This window comes from Pteropus alecto, unplaced genomic scaffold, assembly GCF_000325575.1.
Source record: "Pteropus alecto unplaced genomic scaffold, ASM32557v1 scaffold131, whole genome shotgun sequence".
NCBI classification, from domain to species: Eukaryota; Metazoa; Chordata; class Mammalia; order Chiroptera; family Pteropodidae; genus Pteropus; species Pteropus alecto.
The window spans coordinates 7,651,567-7,672,010 of NW_006434709.1; the positions used below are offsets into that span (position 1 = coordinate 7,651,567).

Sequence of the window (20,444 nt, forward strand, 5' to 3'; positions counted from 1 at the left end):
GTATACACTGGAAACTCTAGGTAGAAAGCCTACATGTGCAGTCAAAAAGAAATGGAAGAGAAGGCAAGTGAAGGAAAATGTAAATATTTGAGAAAGAAAGACCACTGTTGCACAGGATTCATGTGAGGAAGTATACATAATATTTCATCTGCTCAAAATGTCCTTCTTCCATTTCTGTGTTTTAATTCTACCAAACCAATAAAATATAGGTTCAAATATCATTTCCTCCATGAAAACTTTCCTTGTCTTTCTCCCAAATTCCATTCCACATTCCATATATCAACAATTCCTTATGGTAATTTATCCTCTCTACCTTATTTTATGGTTATTTGATTACTGTACACGTATTATTTTTGCTACAGGCCTTTATATTGCTTATAGTCCAAACAGCAAAAAGAAACCAAAAAATAAATTAGAATGGTCAGTGATTATTTTTTAGATTTGGTGGGTGGTGGTGGTGAAAGTTAAGTTCGTATTATCATGTTTTAAATGATCACTGCTAAATTACAGTTTGGAGATAGGAACCTATTTAAAAATCCTGTATTAGATGAAGAAACTATGGAGAAATTTTTCTCCTTTGAGGGAGTAGACCTTTTGACTCAATATGTTTAGATTTTTCTTTCTTTTCCCAAATTTTTAACCACTTCTTTTAAATTTCTTATTAATATCTCTTAAGATCCTCTTACATACATTCATTCCTTCACACATTTTTAAACTAGCACTATCGGCATTATGACAGTCAACTATTATATAGATTCATACTGGTAGAAATTTATTCTAAGAAAGCTATATTAATTTTCAGCAGTTTAAATATTTTATGTACAGCATCCCTTAAAGACTTAATATGTAATTTTTAAAATCCAAATAGATATAACTATTTCATTGTTCATTTTTTCCTCATAAATTTTCCCACAAAGTTCTCAAAAAAACTTTCAGTTACTTATAGTTGAAGCATTAAATTATCTGTTTGTATTAAATGCTTCTGTATTCATTTTGGTTCTTTTTTACAGCTCAAAGATTACTCATTCCCACAAACTACAGCTCACATAGGGGACGTACATCATTAGGAACCAGAGGAAACTGATGCCAAAACAGCTCTTCCAGGATGCACAGTTAGTATATAATAGATGCCAAGGATTAGATGTTTCAATTAAATCACCTAAAAAGAATCGATATGGCAAACTAATATTCTTTTAAAAATAAACCAACCTCCATTTTTACATGAAAAAATGCAAAAATAAGGTGAAATAAAGCAATTTATATACAATAACTGTTTAAAAATGTTTCACATATACCAGTCAGAAATTAACTGTGGTCTCACTATACATATGATTATTTTGGAGTATTATCTTTTGTTATTTTATGTTTAGAAGCTAACAGAAAATTTGCATGCAACATTCACAGTTTACAGCCCAAAATGGAACAAATAAGATGACAAAAAGAAGTAACTTTCGCAAATATCATTTAGTAGTAATTCTGATTTTCCTAACCATACCATTTTCTATCCATATTTTTTAAAGTGTATGTTATATATATTTAAAACTATATCTTTATAATACAAAAAGAAAAAATTAAAGAAACAGTTTTTAAGGATGGTGATTTTAAAATTGCATGATAATTTTATCACAATTACAAAAAAAATCTATAGAGGTATTTTAGACTACTTTTACTTCTTTTCCACCTTTTGTATTTTATAAACTTATTTTTTCCTTGCTCTTTTCTTTTCCTTTTTTCCCTCACTATAGACACTTCCTTTAGGCAATAGTGCATCAAAAATCCTACCACGTTCAAAGTCGGCTACATCTGTTGCTCTTTTCCATTGTTGAGAATTCCTGCCTTAATCCTATTTGACTTTATTCATGAAAAGGTCATCCTGAATTCAACAAATGGAGAAGCGATGGCAAGCACTGTTGAACGTGGCCGAGAAAATGCTGTTGTGGAACATGTAACTAATGTGCTTGCAGTATCTGAGAAGTGCCTGACATGCATGCAGTCCTGAAGCCTCAATCTTGAAGTGTGTTATATGTATTATTACCATATTTTGCTAAACATTGTAACAATTATAATAATAATCTTGATTCTTGGTAGTTCACTGCTGTTTCGTATTTCTTAAAACAAATGTTGAATGTTCATATTACTAATTGTGCCTACCTTCATGAGCATGAATATGCTCAGAGGATCCACACTAACCATTAGTGTTTGGCAAATACAGTCTTTTTTGTTCCTTCGTAGAATGGCCTCTCTAATTCTTTAATTCTCAAAATATGCCAATAAAACTAAATTATTGTATTCAATGTAAAAAATAAGCTCCCAATCACAATAAGCACTAAAATAGATGGGCTTGGTTGTGCCTCAAAACTATTTCTAACAGACATTGATTATGAACTACAGCTATAATACATATACCACTGGCCTTTTTCTCTATACTAAATATAGCTCAAATCTATAATTTATTGCATTCGTATACATGTGACCAAAACTAGGAGACATTAACAGGCAGATTAAAGTAAGCACTAAAATAAACTTGACTAAAGAAAGATTTATGAGGTGAAGATAATTATTTTTAATATGCTCATAACTCACCATGACTAAAATATGGAAATACTTACTCCTACATGCTTATATCCAAGTTTAAAAAGATGCCTGCCAACTTAAGAAACAAGCTCAATTAATTTCAAGCAATCAAGGAAGAAGCAATTGTTATTCTTATAGCTTAATAAGGAAAAGAAATCTTATCCATAATAAAAATCTTATCCATAATGTGTTGTTGACCTTAAATAAGATTTTTAGTATAAGGAAAAACTGAATACAAGATTTTTGAAAAATTACTTAGCTACTTACCATATAAACTCAAACAGCTATTAAGGACACCCTGTCAATGTTTCTTAATATAAAATAATCCAATATAAAAGATATATTTTATCAGAAGATATTTTCATGCATAGTTTGTGCTGAATGTAAAATATATGACTTTAAATATGAACAAATACATAACATCATATGTCATCAAACTCATCAATACATTTTATTGATGTATCTATATAAAATTCAAAGGATGCAAAAATAAAAAGACAAATTTCCATTTTTTAAGATACCCCCATTTAAAAAAAAAGCCTGTGTGTAACTTAATTTTGTTAAATTATATTTTCTCAGTGATATAATTTAAGGCTAAATATTTAGCTTTCATTTTTTAAAGTTTTCTTATATTGGTAGTCACTTATCGGACCATGATTCCTCTGTTCCCCAAGCTTTTCAGTACAGCAGTTAATGCACTACAGAATCCTTAAATGTACTAGTAAAGTTTACCATGTAAAGAAGGCTTTCCAAAATCTATTTTTATAAGCAAAACTATTTTTAGCAAGTAAATCAGTTACAAATTTGAATTTGCCTGAAATGTAGCGCACTTATACTGGAAAGTGTGTGAAGTAATGAATGGTCTAACGTTTGCCTCAGTTTCCTTATTTTTAAAATGGAGAATCAGCACCCACTCTACCTACTTCATGATTTCGTACAGAGAATAAAATAAATCGTGCATATTTAAACGTTTTGGAGACTGTAAGACATGTTTACAAATGTAAGGAATTGTTGTCATACAAAGGGAACTTCCATCAACTGGCGAGCAGTTATATTTCTTTGAAGCGATGTTCAGTTCATATGGAAATATACTCATATAAACCAAGGCAAAATGTTCTCTGTCAAAGAGTCTCATACTTTTTCACTCCATGATTTTCTTAAGAACTTTTACAACCCTAGCAGTTGGGGACTACCATCATCTTCGAGACTCTTCCAGATGGTCTCAGCATGGAACTCCAGTAAGTATGAATGTAAAATATTTGTGACAGAACAAGTGGCAGGTGTTCTTTCTCCAAAGCTAATGTTACCTGCTGTCATTCGATTCAGACTCAGTCTCCAAATCCAAACACAAAAAATCCTAGCAAGGGTTTCATATCCTGCCCGAGTGAAAGACCACACACAATGAATCTAGATGGAAAGGTCTCTTCCTCTCATTAAAGGGATGGGCAGAGGAAATACTAGAAAATTACAAAATGTTTATCTTGCTTATTTTTCCTGTTAAAATACATCATGTATCTTAAGAGACTATTGGAGCCAGCTTTATTTTCTCCCCACGAGACTTAACAATATCCCTCGTCTGAAGATGACTCAGTCCCAGCCCAAAGCTCAATCCTCTGTGCCCTTGTTCTCTATGTTGTCCTGAAGTAGGGGAGACCCCTCAGCTACTGAGTTAATGATATTGAAATATCTTCTCTGTGAAGTTCATAATTAATGTCTTCCCCTGGGAAGCCTCAACAGGGCAGTACCTCCTGATGACCCTGAGCTTAGACATCCTTAAAGGAGGTTTAAGGATCATTATCTCACAATATGCATTTTTGTTTCTTACATAGATTTGAATTTTAATTGCCAAATTTCACAAAATCTATGACTTTGCTAAACCCTTGAAAAGCAAGACAAATTTCACTGCTAATTGTGATATTCATGTGTAGGTGCATGTCTCAGATGGAAGAAGAGGAGCAGAAAGAATGGAAGAAGTTAAACTGTCTAAAACCAAATTCATTTTCTTAAATACAAATGTATTTTTCTACTATATTAGAGGCAGAGCCAGACGACCTTCCTTTCTTTCCTTTCTTCCTCCCTTCCTCCCTTCCCACTTTCTCTCCTCCCTTCCTGCCTTTTTTCTTTTCAGCTATCCATCTATCCATCCATCCATGCTATAAATATTTATTGAGCACTTATTACATGCTAAGTACCCATGCTAGGATCTAAGCACATAGAAATGAAGTCCCTAATCTCATGGAGCTCATAGAATAGTTTGTGTGGCAGGGGAGATTGTTTACAAAGTGTATAGGTAGAAGACAGTGAGGGAAGGCCTCTTTAAAGAGGTGACAATGAGAAGAGATCTGAATGAAATGAGGGAATAAGCCATGAGAAAATCTGGGAAATAATGTTCCAGATGAAGTGAAAAACAAATATAAAGGTCCTGAGGCCAGAACAACTGAGTATTCTTTAGGACCAGAAAACTAGCATGGCTCTAACAGAATAAGAAAGGCAGTGGCTAGAAATAAGGTTGGCAGAAAAGGCAAGATCACATAGTGACTTGTAGACCTTGGTAATTTTACCCTGCAATGGGAAGCCATTGGTGGGTTTTAAATAAGGTAATGAATGACATAACCTGATAAATGATTTTAAAAGGTCATTCCAGTGAGATATCCAGTCCCAAAAGATATACTGGAGACCTTTATACTGCAAATAATCAGATCCTGCATAAAATATATAAATCCTTATTGAATTGTTGGGCATAAACAAAATTTTTTTTTAATGTAAAGTAAAATCCAAGGGATGAACGATGCACTCTTGTGAAAGACAAGGGTTTTACAAGGGCAGAAAGATGTTTTTGTGTTTGTTTTGAGTCTCTCCACAAACACGCTCCCCGGCCCCGCCCCCCGCCTCGTGTTTATCTTTCACTGTAAATGAGTAAGAAGGTAAGTGAATAAATTTAAATGGGCACATCCTTACAACCAAAAGACTGTTCCTAAGGAATATTTTTTTAGCACAGTAGTTTTTCAATGTTGGCTAAACATTAAAATCATCTAGATAATAAAAGAAACAAAACGAAACAAACCTGATGTCCATCTCCACTTCTAGAGATTCTAATTTACTGGTTTAGGGTAGGGCCCAAGCATTGATGTTTTTTAGCTTCCCAGCTATAGCTGAGAACCACTACCCCCAAGAAAACCCATATATATGTATATCAAGAGATATAAAGAATATTCACAGCAGCATTATTTCCAACAGCAGAATTTTTTTGGGGGGGGTGGTGGTGAGATTCTTACTTCTATCATTAGGAAAACAGATAAATTATGGTAAATTCCATGTAATAGGATATTATACAGCAGGGAAAATGAATAAACTACAACTACATGAAATGACATGGATAAATCTTAGAAACATATTGAGTAAATAGAGAAGTCTAGCTAAAGGATAAGTCATTTGTGTAACGGTCAAAAACAAGAAAAATTAAAGAACATATTGTTTGATGTGTAGGATAATGCCATTTTTGTAAAGCTTTCAATAAACATAATGTTTAGAGGTTCATACATATAAGAAAATGGTTACCAGCTATGTGGTTGGGAGTAGATTAAAGGTGGCAGGATGGGGCAGAGCATTACAGGTAGATCTGACATTATTGGTAATGTTTCAGCTCTTAACACTGAATGGTGTTCATTTTGTTGTTATGATCTATAACTTATATTTCATATGTTATTTTGCACAAATCAAATATCAAATAATAACAATTTTAAAAAGATTTCTACTGTGTAGAAATATATTTTTGGATAGGTTACATAAGTAGAAGCAGAGAAATAAGTTGGGAGGCTACTGCTGTAATACAGGAGAGTTGATGATGGATAATATCACAGTAGAGTCGGGGGAGATGATGAGAAGTGATCAGACTTAGAATACTTTCTGAAGAGTAAAACTTCCAGGACTTACTAATGGATTGAAGAGTCTGCACTATCTAATACGGTAGCCACTAGTCACTTCTGGCTATTAAAATTAAATTTAACACTCAGATCTCTTTAGTCGTAGTAGTCATCTTAAGTGCAAATGTGGCTAGTGGAAACCAAATTAGCACAGATAAAAATTTTCATCACCACATAAAGTTCTGTTTGATAGTTTGTAGGGAATAAAGGACTAAAGATAGCTCCTAAGTGTTCTGCCTGAGCAGTTGGGTATTCACTATATACTGAGAGATGGGGAAAATTGGGAGAATAGCCAGTTTGGAAGGAAAATGAAGAGTTCGATTTTGCACAAAGAGAAATGTTGAGTAGGCACAGATCAGTAAAAAGTTGGAGCTAGAGATACACACTTGAAATATATTACTAGTATACATAGTATTTTGAATCATAGGATTAGATTTTATTTCAAAATGGTACAATCCCCTTTGGAAGGCCTTTTGACAATGACTGCCAAAATTACAAAGGCATTTACCTTTTGACTCATTTCAGGAAATTTACCGAATTTATATGAAATTACCTGTGTACGATGTCATTCATTGCAGCATTGCTCATAACAACAAAAGACTAAAAATGAACCATATATGGGCAACTGGCTAAATAAATTGTTATATTCACACACTGAACAAAGATGTAAATCAGAATGAGAAAGCTCTCTATGTACTAAAATAGAAGAGTTCCAGGATATACTGTTAAGTGCAAAGAACAAAATTAAGGGGGCAAAACAGTATTCATAAGATGCCACCTTTAGGGCAAGAAAGTAAAAAAATAAGTATAAATATTTTGATTTGCTTATATCTGTGTGAAAACCATTGGGAGAATATGCAAAAAGCTATTAAAAGTGGTTATCTTTAGGAGCTGGAGTAGAAAGAAGTATATATAATATGGTGAACAGGGCATGGGTGGTAGCAAGACTTCCCAATATGTACCTTTTTACATTATTTTCATTTTTGAACCATGTTAATATATTATCTGGCTAAAACAATTTTACTAACATCTTTTAAAAGGAAAAAGTAATCAGTCACATTAAAGGCTGCTGAAGGGATCAATAAGATATGGACTAAAACTGACCATTGGATTTGGAAAGATAGAGATGACCTCAACCAGGGATGTTTTAAAAGATAGAAGTAGGAAGAAAAGCCTGTTTATAGCTGATTGAAAAAAACAGAGATGACGAACAAGACTACTTTTCCAGCAGAAGGCAGAGAAATTGGGAAGCTGAAGGGATATGCAGCATCTAAAAAGTTCTGTTTCTTTTTAAGATCGGTTCTGTTATAGCAAATTTGTAAGCTAACTGAAGAGGTCAGGTACAGAGTAAGAAACTGATGCAGGAAGCAGAGGAGTAAAATCAGAATCAAAACTCTTGAGTCAATCAGGGGGATGGTCTAATATACATGTTGATGGGTGGTCCTTAGATAAAAGCAAGAACAGTTCATTTGGTAAAGCAAACCATATTGGAGAGTGTGAGATTATAAATCATGTTGCCCTTCTCTCAAAACACACACATACATGCACACACTCTAACTTCAGTGGCTTTCTATCATACATGGGTTAAATGCTAATATCATTACCATGGTCCATAAGATCTTCCATGACCTGGGCAGTACCTACTATTCCAAATTTGTATAACATTACTTTCTTGCTTACTACATTCCAGTTACATGGGCCTTCTGTCAGTTCTTCAAACATGACAAATTATTTGTTGCTTTGGGGACTTCATATATGCTGTCTGGAATTCTCCCCTCCTACTCTTCCTATTATTGTCTCCTTATTATCTTTTAATGTGTCTACCGTCATTCTCTTATAGTACCCTGTTCTTTTCCTCCAAAGCATTTACCATGATTTTTATGTATGTGGGTTCACTTTGTAGTACCTTTGGAAGTCAGAAACCATGTCTGCTATACCCAATATTTAACATAATACCTGGCACACTGTGAGTGTTCGATAAAAGAATTTTTAAATTGTGGTTTAAAAAACTCCACATAATATTAAATTTCCAGCTTAACCATTTTTAAGTGTATAGTTCAGTACTCAATACTTTTTGAATGAGTGAAATGAGCAATACAACCAGTGGTCCAATCTAGAAACTACTAAATCATCCTTGATTCTTATTCTTCCTTTTTCTTTCTCAGACTCTATTCTTAGGCTTGATCATCCTAACTATACAGTTTTATTCACCCTTTCATTTGATCTTCACTACATTGCTCAATGGCTCAGACCCTCATGATTTGTGGCCTGGATGACTGTAAAAGTTTACTATCTATATTCCTGTCTTCAGGTTGTTCACTCTCTAGCCTTCACACGTTGTCTTCAAAGTTTTTGTTTTACTGAAATCTGATCATGTATTTCCTTTGCCAAACAGAAACCAAGAGCATGCAAGGTTGAACCTGGAAATCAATTGTGTGAGCAGTGGTTCTGTTTTACAAAGTTGGAGCCAAGAGCTATCAAGGGAGGTCACTGGAGCCTCAAGTAAAAATGCTAAAGGTCACAGCAAACAGCAGAAGCTGAAGACAGGGAAGGCAGTGGGGATAAGGCAATAAAGATGGAATGTTAAGAGATGCTGCTCTGGAAATGTTATTAATTCTGTCATAGGAAGGTTGCTCAGGGCTCACTCTGCTTCTGTAGCCATTACTATTCTTATTATGATTGTTATTGTAAAACTCATCCTTGTACAGTACAGTTTTATAAGTTTGACAAATGCATACAGTTGTGTAACTGCCATCACAAGTAGATATAACACCATTCCATTACCCCTACCAAAATTCCTATGTATCCTCTCACCCCTGATAACCACTGGTGCATTTCTGTCCCTATAATTTTTCCTTTTCTAAAATGCCACATAAGTGAAATCATATAGAATATAGCCTTTTGCGTCTGGCTTCTTTCACTTAGCATAATGCATTTGAGAGTCACCCATGTAGCTGGGTGTATAAACTATTGCAGCCTTTTAGAAGTGCCATTTAGGACCTGGCTTCAATAGATTGCTGATTACTACTGTCTACACAATTAATAAAAAATTCCAATAATCATACGCAAAAAATATTCACAACCTGATTCCATTTTTATGTCCAAGTATCCCACTCACCTATACCACTTATAATCACACTAGTACTTTCATACTTCACTGCTTCTGCTCACCTGTTCTTTTTGAAATGCCCTTCTTCTCTTTCTTTGCTCACTTAGCAAACTCTGTCCTTCAACTGCTCAGATAAATTGCGATCTCTGCTGCCCCCATCGCCACCACTATACTAGTCTATTCCCCTCTACACACACACACACACACACACACACACACACACACACACACACACACACAGAGTCTTCTCTGTTCCTAATCTCTAATAAGGAGTGCTTGGAGAAGAGGTGGCAAGGTGTAAGTAACACTCTTATAGTACTCTAACCTATTTCTATTATAGCCCTACTTAATACTGATCATATTTTTCATGTGCCTGCTATATTGGGTAGGTTTGAGACTGTTGAAGACAAAGACTTGGTCTTAGACTTTCTACTTAGTTCATTGTACAAGTCTTTGCACAAAGTAAGGGCTACATAAATAATGAATGCATGAAGTAGCACATGAGGGCAGGCAGGTCTCCAGAAATCTTCTGAGATGCCTTAAGTGTGTAGTGGACACCACCTCCCCCCAAATCCCTGCCTCTCCCCCCAAAAAACTTTGACAGCTATTCCCATAGAACACTTCTTTTTTAGAAAAAGAATATAGTCATGCAACTTTTATATTTCATCCATTTTAATTGATTTCTCACCTAAGCAAAATCAACTAAAATTATCATTAACAAATATTTATTGACATTATTCTACCCCTTGTCTTGGCAAATTTTAAGGTAAGTAATCTCATTTTAGTAAGATAAATAATTAATTTTTACTTCAAGTTCAGACCATGTTATGAGTAGCCATGAGTACTTACTAATGATCTACTTGCTATAGTATTCCACGACTGGTGTCTCTAATCCAGACTCAAAAGAGGTTAACTCTTGAGAAATTTTCAGAGTCTATTTTACAGCACTTTAGCATTTGTGTAAAAACATTACACAAATGTACACATGTGAGTATTTCTTATAATGAAAATATTCAGGTAACTAATTATGTTTTAATATGATAAAGAAAATTTAATCATGGTACTCACATTTTTATTTTGAATGACATACCATGTGTGCTCAAAAAAATTGGCAAACTATATAATTTTCATTTAGCTTTCCTTCTTTTTGAGGTATTAGGAAACTAAGAATTAAAACTACTTTTAATTCTTAAAACTACTTTTAATGCTTCCCTCAGAGTGAATAAATGCTTGACTTCACAGTCATATAAACATAATACTTTTATTGACAAGTATCTTCTAGAAATTTCCTTGAATGTCTTTTTTATTGCTGTTTATCAAAATTATGATTACTGCTCATGGAAATTATAAAGTACACATATGTTTGAGTTAATATTTACTCTATATATATACTCTAAAGCCTCTTCATTCAAATATCAGTATGGAATTAAATGGTAATGTTTGGGACACGGTATGTTAATTTGTAGTAAGTAAATATTTTGAAGTAATTTTTTCTTTCCAAAAAAATTAGAGGTGCTCTTTAGGAAAAACACTTTTTTTCTGGGTTAAAAAAAAAAAAAAAAAGAAGCAAACCAGTAAAATAATATCTATGTTAAAAATATTGTTTTTGTCAATTTTAAATTTGTGAGAATAGTATGGGCTAAAATGAGAATAACATCTGTATAAGGTTTTACTAAGTAAATTAAAATATTAACAACTTTTAAAGGAATATATATAAGGGGAGCAATCAGGGGGATCATGTATAAACAATATAAATGTCTAACCAATGTACGGTATACTTGAAACTAATAAAAAAGTTCAAATAAAAAAAGAAATACGTATAAGAGGAACAGTATGTAATTAAACAAATGTTTTAACATTGTGTGAAAATCTTAAGTGCACATTACTTGTATATTTAACTCATTAAAGCCAAGCCAGATGAGAACCTACACTTGAATAATGCAAGTTATGGTGAATACATGAAAGAACAAACTGTTGTTCTATTAAAAATGAAAATAAACTGTTACTTACACTAGTCACTCAATTAGAGTAGCCTTTTCTATTTTGCATACTTATCAGGTTTTACTATAAGAAGTTAAAGATGGATGGTTCTTATAAATAAAGCCTAGCTACATTAAAACCTAAGTTTTCCAAAGAGATAAACTTAGGTAATTAAAAGATAAACACTAAAGAGTTTCCACTGCAATACATCTAATGGTGGTGGTAGTGGTGGTGGTGGTGGTAAAGAAATAGCTTTAGGATATTTATACAAATTATTACATCAAATTTTTATACCAAAGAATTAGAAATTAAGATGTAGTCACACAATTATCTTTTAAACTTCACGAGGCATTCTGGGTATGAACTTTGGAATTTAGTTCTAGAACATAAATATATTTTATTGTAAAGTAATACAGTACTTTATAATAAAATACTACAAAGTTTCCATTCCCAAAGAATTATTAATTTATTCATGATGTATTTTCAATTATTGGCTTTGTGTCTCATTATTGAAAGGGTTTGATCTAGCTTTAAAAGTCTTTCTGCAGCACTACGCTGAATGCTATTAGAAGTTTTTTTTTTTTTTAAAGGACAAAAAGATTTCTGAGTTATAAACTTAAGACCTAATGAAATGATCTAACTACATGCAGGTTTGCAAAGAAAATGCTCACACACCCTTAATGATAATGGTACTAAATGGTGCCAATATATAGTGTACATATTAATCTTTAGATCACAACTCTTAATCCAAGTATTAAAGAGTTTACATGTCATACAGTAGTTTGGCCTACTGGATAAAAGCAGTTAAAGAATATCTGTTACTATTTAAAATATGTTTAAATCTCTTGCTTTAATGCCATGGAAACAGTAAAAAGAATATTAAGCCATTTTATGGTATCTATTTGCTCCACTAATTCAATTGTACTGTGATTGTTTTTGAGACTCTTCTCCAAGTTCGAACATGTCAGGCTTGTTTTTCAAGCCTTTCAAGTTGGGACTTATATTAAAAATAGTGCCAAGCAAGAAGTTTAAGGAAACATAAAACCTTCATTGAAATGATTACAGGAGTTCAACTTGATTGTAAACATCTTCCTCACCAACACAGTAGTAAAACAAAGTTTTCATTGGATTTTAGTTTATTTACTATTTATAATTTCTTCTTTGACCTATAGGTTATTTGAAAGTATATACAAATTTTCAAGTATATGGGTTTGTTCTAGTTATTGTTTTGTTATTGATTTCTAAATTAATTGTACAATGGGCAAAAAAATCATAATTTTAACCTTCTGAAATTTACTGAAAACTTACTTTAGAGTCTGAGATATAGCCACTTTTGTAAAGAAATGAATTCTACAGTTGCATAATACAGTATTTTATGAGGTCAAAATTGCTCATTGAGTCTTTAAATCTTACTGATTTTTTAAGTCTGCTTATTCCATCAATTATCTAGAGAGATGTGCTATAATCGCTCACTATAATATGGATTATCTGTTTCTCCTTGTGGTTCTTTCAAAGTAAGTTTTCGTATATCTTGAGAATATGTTATTAGGTGGATGCAAATTCAAAACTTATATCTTCTTGGTGAACTAAACCTTCTACCATGATGAGTGAGATGATCAGCTTTATATCTAGTAACGCATTTAGCCCATTTTGATTTAATATAATTAATAATAATTTGAGTTCAAATCTATAAAATTATTTCAAGTTTTCTTTTTGTTCCAGGCACTTTGTGTTTATTTTTCTCTCCTTTTTTGAATTTATCTCCTTTTATTAAATTATTATTTCTAAAATCTTTCTTCTATTCTCTCTTCTAGTTTGAAAGTTTTACATCATGTTTTTATTCTTTTAGTAGTTGCCTTAAAAATTACAACATGCTTACTTAACTAATCAATGACTTAAGAGCAATCAATCAACATCTTTACCCTTCTTCTTAATAATATAAAGATCTTAGAACACATTAGCATACTCACCCTCATTCCCAACTTATATATTATGGTTGTTACATATTTTAATTCTATCTTTTATTTCAGCCCTGCATGAGATATTATTGTTTTATATTGTTAATTTGTGTGTAAATTTATCCACATATTTGTCATTCTGTGATGTTCTTTCTTAAATTCCTGACCTTCTAATGAATATTTTCCTTCTGCCTAAATTACATATTTTAGAATTCTCTTTAGTGAGGATCTGCTGCTAACAAATTTAGTTGTGTAGAAATATCTTTATTTTAGTCCTCATTCTTGAAAGATGTTTTCACTGGACATACAATTCTAGGCTGGTAGTTATTTTCCTTCATTATGTGGAAGATAACAACTAATTGTCTCTGGCTTCTATTGATGCTGTTGATAAATCATCAATTTCCTTTCAAGGTATTTTAGTTTTTTCCCACCTTTGAGCTTTTTTAAAATATCTCCTATCTATCTATCTATCTATCTATCTATCTATCTATCTATCTATCTATCTATCTATCTATCTATCTATCTATCTGCCTGCCTATCTATCAATTGATTAGTCATCTTCTGAAGTTTCACTATGAAGTGTCTGGGTTTAGAGTTCTTTTATCCTGATTGGGATTTGCCAGGCTTCTTGAATTAGCAGACCATAACTTTTATCAGTTTTGAAAAGTTCTCAGACATGATCTCTTCAAATATAATCTCTGCATTATACTTTCTTTTTTGTCTCAGCATCTTATTGTAATTACATCTTCCCCAAGCCTTCAAGTCACTTTTGTTTTTTAAATTTTTATAATGGAAAATTTTATTAGAACAAATATATTGTTGCACCCATGTAACCACCACTCAGCTTCAAAAGTTATCAACATTTTTTCTAATTCTGTTTCATCATTCCCTCCAAATAACCACCCTCACACATTTATTGTTCTTTTAGAGTATTTAAAAGAAATGCTGCAATCCTATAATTTTTAACAGTAAATAATCTAGTGTATATCTCAAAAAGATAAATATAGTTAAAATATGTAATTTCTCCACCCCTCCTCCACTTTTGCCAAGCTATTCATTTATTAAATGAATTGGGTCATTTGTCTTGGATGACTTCCCACACTCTGTTTTAGTTGATTGCATCTTTATGGTGTCATTTCACATATTCCTCTACTCTCAAGTATTTCTTGTAAACTGGTAGTTATTACAACCAGTGGCTTCACTAGATCTCAGTTTGATTCTTTGGCAAGAATACTTTATAGATAGTTCCATATACTTTCTATTGCAATATACAGGTGGCACAAAATGAGTGGCTGTCTTAACTCTTAATATTATTATGATTTATCACTACGGTTGAGTATTTATCACTACAGTTGAGTACTACCAGCCTGATCCATTCATCTATTATAAAACCTTTCCTCTAATGGTTTTGGCATTAATGTTGATTGTTGCTTGCCCATTATTTCATTAGAGATTATAAAATGGTGAGTTTTCTAATGATATCATTCCTTCTGCATCTCATAGCTAGAATTCTATGGGGGAAGAACTTTCCCTCATCAGCTATTAAATTATCTTGGAATACAATTCATTAAGGAAAGTCAGGATATAAATTCTTGTCTCTTTTCCTTTATTTATCAATTTATATAATAATGGGTGCCCTAGTAACTTCTGAAGTCAACTATTTGGGTATTATCATTATAAATTCATAATTTTTTATATATCTGATGTTTCTCGATCTTTGTAGGTATTTATTCTTTTTAATTATATAAACATGTCTCATTGTCTCCGGTACTTAATGTTACAAAAGCATCTGATGGTAAAATCTTTCCTTTGTAGGTAACAAGCCCTTGCAAAATCAAAAGTACTATTATCATATGTCTAGATTTGGATCTCATTCCATTCATCTTGCCTGGTACTCATGAGCCCTTTTAATCTAAAGACTCAAGTCTTTCTTCAGCTCATGTAAATTCTCTTCTTTTTCCTTGATAAATTATTTTCCTCAACTGTTCTCACCTCTATAACCCCCATTATAAATATAATGAATTTCCTAACTCTACTCTTTCTTATTTTTCTTCTCAATATTTTAATCTCTTCAGTTTTTACCTTGAATTTATTTTATTTTATTTTTTTTTTGGCAAGGCAACCCTTGGTTGACCTCACAGATTGCAAGGACCTTGTCAGCTTACAATCCTTATTTTTTTATTTTTTATGCCTACAGCACCTGGTCTTCCTAGGTGGTCTCCCATCCAAGTACTAACCAGGCCTGACCCTGCTTAGCTTCCAAGATCAGACGGGATTCAGGCTTGTTTAGGGTAGCATGGCCGTAGACTCACCTTTAATTCTAAAGAGAAATTTTCATGTTTGTCTAATTCATTAATTTGATGTTCTGCAATATTCTATCAAGTGTTTATAATTTTCAAATTTGAAAAATATATTTTTTCATATCTAAGAGCTCTTTCCTATTTTCAAATTATTTTTTATCATCTTTTAGGAAATCAAACTTTCAGAAAATTTGCAAATATAGTACAATGAAAGACCACAAATTCTTTATCTAGATTTACTCATGATTAACATTTTGACTCATGATTAACATTATTTTTGATGACTACTTGCTCATTTATTTTATTTTGTAATAAAAATGTTTTTCAATTACAGTCGACAGGTAATATTATAATAGTTTCAGGTATATAACATAGTGGTTAGACATCTATATAATTTATGAAGTGATCACCCCATAAGTCTAGTACCCGTCTGACATCATACATAGCTATTACAATATCATGACTGTATTTCTTATGCTGTACTTTACATCCCATGACTATTTTTATAACTGGCAACTTGTACTTCTTTATCCCTTCACCTTTTTCACTCATCTCCCAACCCCTCTCCATCTGGCAACCATTAGTTTATTCTCTGTATCTATGAGTTTGTATCTGTTTTGTTTGTTCATTTGTTTTGTTTTTTAGATTCCACATATAAGCGAAATCATATGGTATTTCTCTGACTAATTTCTTGTGTTTCATTTATCAATGGAATGTCTAGTCAAATCACATTAAAATGTTAATTACAAGTTTTATAAAAAATAACTTTTGTTTTTGTGGTAAGTTCGTTTTTTAGGTCATTTGCTCTGATAGCTAAGATTGTTTCCCTTTTATTGACCAATTTTCTGTACAAATTTTAATGAGGCACTCATTTTCAAATTCATGCATGACACTGAGAACGAGTGTCTTCTTAAGAATGGGGTACCTATTGTCAAAACTAAAGAGACACTCATGCTTGAGTTTAAACAAGTGCCAAGTTTGTACAAGCATGACTGCAAGAGTAGGTGGTTCCTTAAATTTTGCACCTTAGTTGCCTCTCTTGCTTTATACCCTAGTTCTGGCCTTGCTGTGCACTTGGTTGAGGGTTTTTAAAATTTTTTGTTTTTTGTTTGTTTCTTATTACAGAAGTTTACCTAGTACTGGGAGTTGAGAAGGTTCTGTCTTAGTTTGTACAAATTTGTTCAAATACTCTAGTTTCATTCCTCTTCTCCATGCAGTAAAAGGTAAGCTTCCTTCACATTTATCATCAATAATGTACCCTAATGTGATCCTGCCAATATACATCAATAACACTCATTTGTTACTAATTGCTTAGCCTTTGTAAAGCATTTAGCAAATAAGCCAAACTTGCAAGTTATTCTTTATCATTAAAGTGAACGTATAATTTATTTACCTTAGTCAGGTTCTTTTCCTATGTGAGGGCACTTTTATATCCATAAGGAAATGTGGCAATTCACTCCTCAGCTGGAAAACTGTTAAACTACCTTAACTCAGTTATTCAAGAATATATTGATACAAAAGAGCAACCTTTGAAAATTACACTTAATTATTTTGCAAAATTTGTTTCAAAAGCAAGCATTCTAATCATTGTTTTCTTTTTTTTAAACAAAGATTTAGCATCTTTAGCTCTCCTACTGAATACAGTTATAAAAATCAAGGGGCTAACTTTTAAAGATGTTCTCAATGCTATGGTTGTTGATTCTTTCAGTTTGCAAAGACCTTTACTGCTACTGCACATTTTTCTGTCAGATTTGCCCCATCTGTGCACCAGGGCTGGGACTAGCGTGAGGCAAGGGAGTGCGTAGAGTACAAAATTGAAGGAGGAATTCACTCTTAGGGTGGGGCAGATGTAGAGTCTGCATTTGCACCAAACTGAGAGGAAGTGCCTCCTTAAATTTTGTGCTCAAGGAACCTCTCTTGCCTCACCATAGTCCAGGCCCTGTAGTACATATGTCCAAATATACTTTAGAATTTATAATGCAGGTGCCAAAAAAAGAAAGGAATGTTTCTCAATATCTTCACCAGTAATTCTTTCAGACATTATATAAATGTAGTGTGCTGATTTTGCAGAAAATACTATTCAACTTCTGGTAGGTTTTTTGTTGTATGCATGGGTTTTTCGTTGTTGCATTCTGTTATACTGTTTCTAGACTTTTTAATGCTCAATTGTAAAATATTCTGATGATTTTCCTTTAAGGTTTACATGACTGGTTTTCAAATGTCACTTTAAAATGACTGTTTCAAGTAGTTATTATTCAGGTTTTCTCATAGAAGAGATAATCTCACACCAAGATTTGGGCTCATTTCCATTGCCACTATAGAATTCACATAAATAAAAATCTATGGCACAGCCTGCTAACTATTCCCCAATATCCATTCTACTCTTCTTTCTTAGTAAAGAACCCTTGATTTTTAGCAGTGTAATAAAATTGCCCAGAATAAAGATTCATTTTCTAGCCTTTCTTTAGAGGTAAGTGTGGCTGGGTTTGTTTGTTTGTTTGTTTGTTTGTTTGTTTTTTGTCTGTCCTTTCTTCTTGTCGACTGGCACAGGGTTGGCTGTGGCTCAAGCAGCCATCTCGAGCCACAGGGTAGAAGTCTATGCTAAGGATGGTTGATCAGCAAAATAGGAGACTGGGTCCCTGACTATGTGAGGCTACTGTGTCAGCACTGGAGTTTTAACATTTTCAAAGATATACATTTTTTTAATTTAAATTGTCATTTGGAGCTTCCTATAGCCCACAGATAATCCTAATTCCAATTCAAATTTCATACCAGAGACTCATATGATTAATAAGATCTTTAAAAATAATTCTTGGAGGCTCCACATACATATTAAGAAAAAGTAGTTGATTTAATGTAATTTGTTCTTAACTTTTAGCTAAAGTCAACCACACTGAAAGAAGGGTAGCTTTGTATGGGAGAGATATGAAATTCTAAAACATAAACTATCGTATAGGGAGAAAATAAGCTTGACTAAATTATCATTAAAAAAGTAAAGGCAGATTAAAGGCATTCCAGAAAGAGAAGCTAATACAATTGAGATTGATTCCTGAGGCCCTGCTATATACTCTGCCTAGGGTTCTGCGAAATCTCCTTGGGTCTTTTTAACAAGTTATCCATTTTACTTAAGAAAAAAAAATCAACCAAATGGCTTGTTTCTGTTACTTACAAACAAAAAAGTACTAACCAAGAACAAGTGGTACATACAGGAGTATCCCATTTATGCAGTATTACTGAGGAACAGAGTATTCTGATAAGATATTCTAGTAAGTAAAAATTTTTATAAGTAACTTAAGCTTACCTTTTTGTCCCCCAGCTGTTACTGAATGCAGCTTGGCATTTTATTTTACAAAATAACTGTGTATTTATCATTGTATTCAATTAAATTTTTATCCTCATTCTATTTATTATTTTCCTTGGAATGTCTAAGACATTTTGAATTTACATATGAGGAAATTAATAGTCTGATCGTGTGCTTATTGTTTTTTAGCATGAATGGCCTACAGACACCATTCTGAACAGTCTTGCATTGACAGAAATGGAGTTAAAGAAGTTTCTAGAAGGAGGCTTTATGTGTAAGAGTTGAAAACAGTGTTTGCTCTGTGGTTTGAATATGCTGCTAGGACCAATTAAAGGGATTGCTGCTGTATGTAACTTTGAGATTGGTTTACGCTGGGCTTCCCACAATTACTGCAATCTGTAGTCAAGTTAAAAAACACCCAAGTGCAAACCTTAGGCCTTTGATAGAACTTTCTAGAAAGAGGTAATGATATGAGTGAAGACTTCAGTTATTTAGCTGGGCCTTGAGCTATAAATGGGGTTTTCACTTTTAGAGATGGAGCAAGTGGACGGTAGTATCACTGTCAACCAATGGAGCTCCACCAATCAGGATCTTTGCGGGAGCCCTTCCCTACTTGACCAGGCCCATTTCATCATCAACTGTGCAGTGGGGTTCTTCTCTATTAATGGTCGACTATTTATATTGTGGTTTTTATGGAAATGCACATAAAGTTTAATAATATACTTTAGTAGATGTATCTGGCAACAATATCATTTATGTTCCTAAGCTCTTTCTTATAACTTGGAGCACATTTTATACTAAGTTATATGAAATAAATCTAGTTTAGTTATACATTTATTAACTTATATTCACAGTCAGTAAATGGTGGTCAGCTACCACTGAGCCTAACTTATCATTTTAAGTTATTGGATGACTGTGGTTTAATGTTAGGTTATTTTACCTGCCATATATCATTTATCATACATATGCGTGTGTGTGTGTGTGTGTGTGTGTGTGTGTGTGTGTATGTGTGTGTATATATATATGAATACACATACATATATATTCCTGTGAGTAAGCCCCGTATCACTGTGCTTTCTCATCTGCTATTTATCCTCTTTTTTTATTACTGTCAGTAAGTATGCCATTGATTCTAATCTTCTTTATTTCATATATAATTGTGTAGTTAGTATTTTCCAATTTCTTTTTTCTCTTTTTTTTTGGTTTTGTAATGGTCTTTTTAAATTTTTTTTACATGAAATCTTACATGGATTCCAACATATAAAATAAACAAATGTGGAAATGAGCTGTGGAAATGAA

The 20,444-nt window shown here is 32.7% G+C and overlaps 1 protein-coding gene and 1 pseudogene across 10 annotated transcripts in view; both read right to left on the reverse strand.

Moving 5' to 3' along the window:
- The window catches only part of EHBP1 (EH domain binding protein 1), a 308,554-nt gene that overhangs the window by 130,229 nt on the left and 157,881 nt on the right, over positions 1 to 20,444 (reverse strand). The gene's annotated exons all lie outside the window — the stretch shown is intronic.
- Positions 15,733 to 15,852, reverse strand: LOC112477934 (annotated as a pseudogene).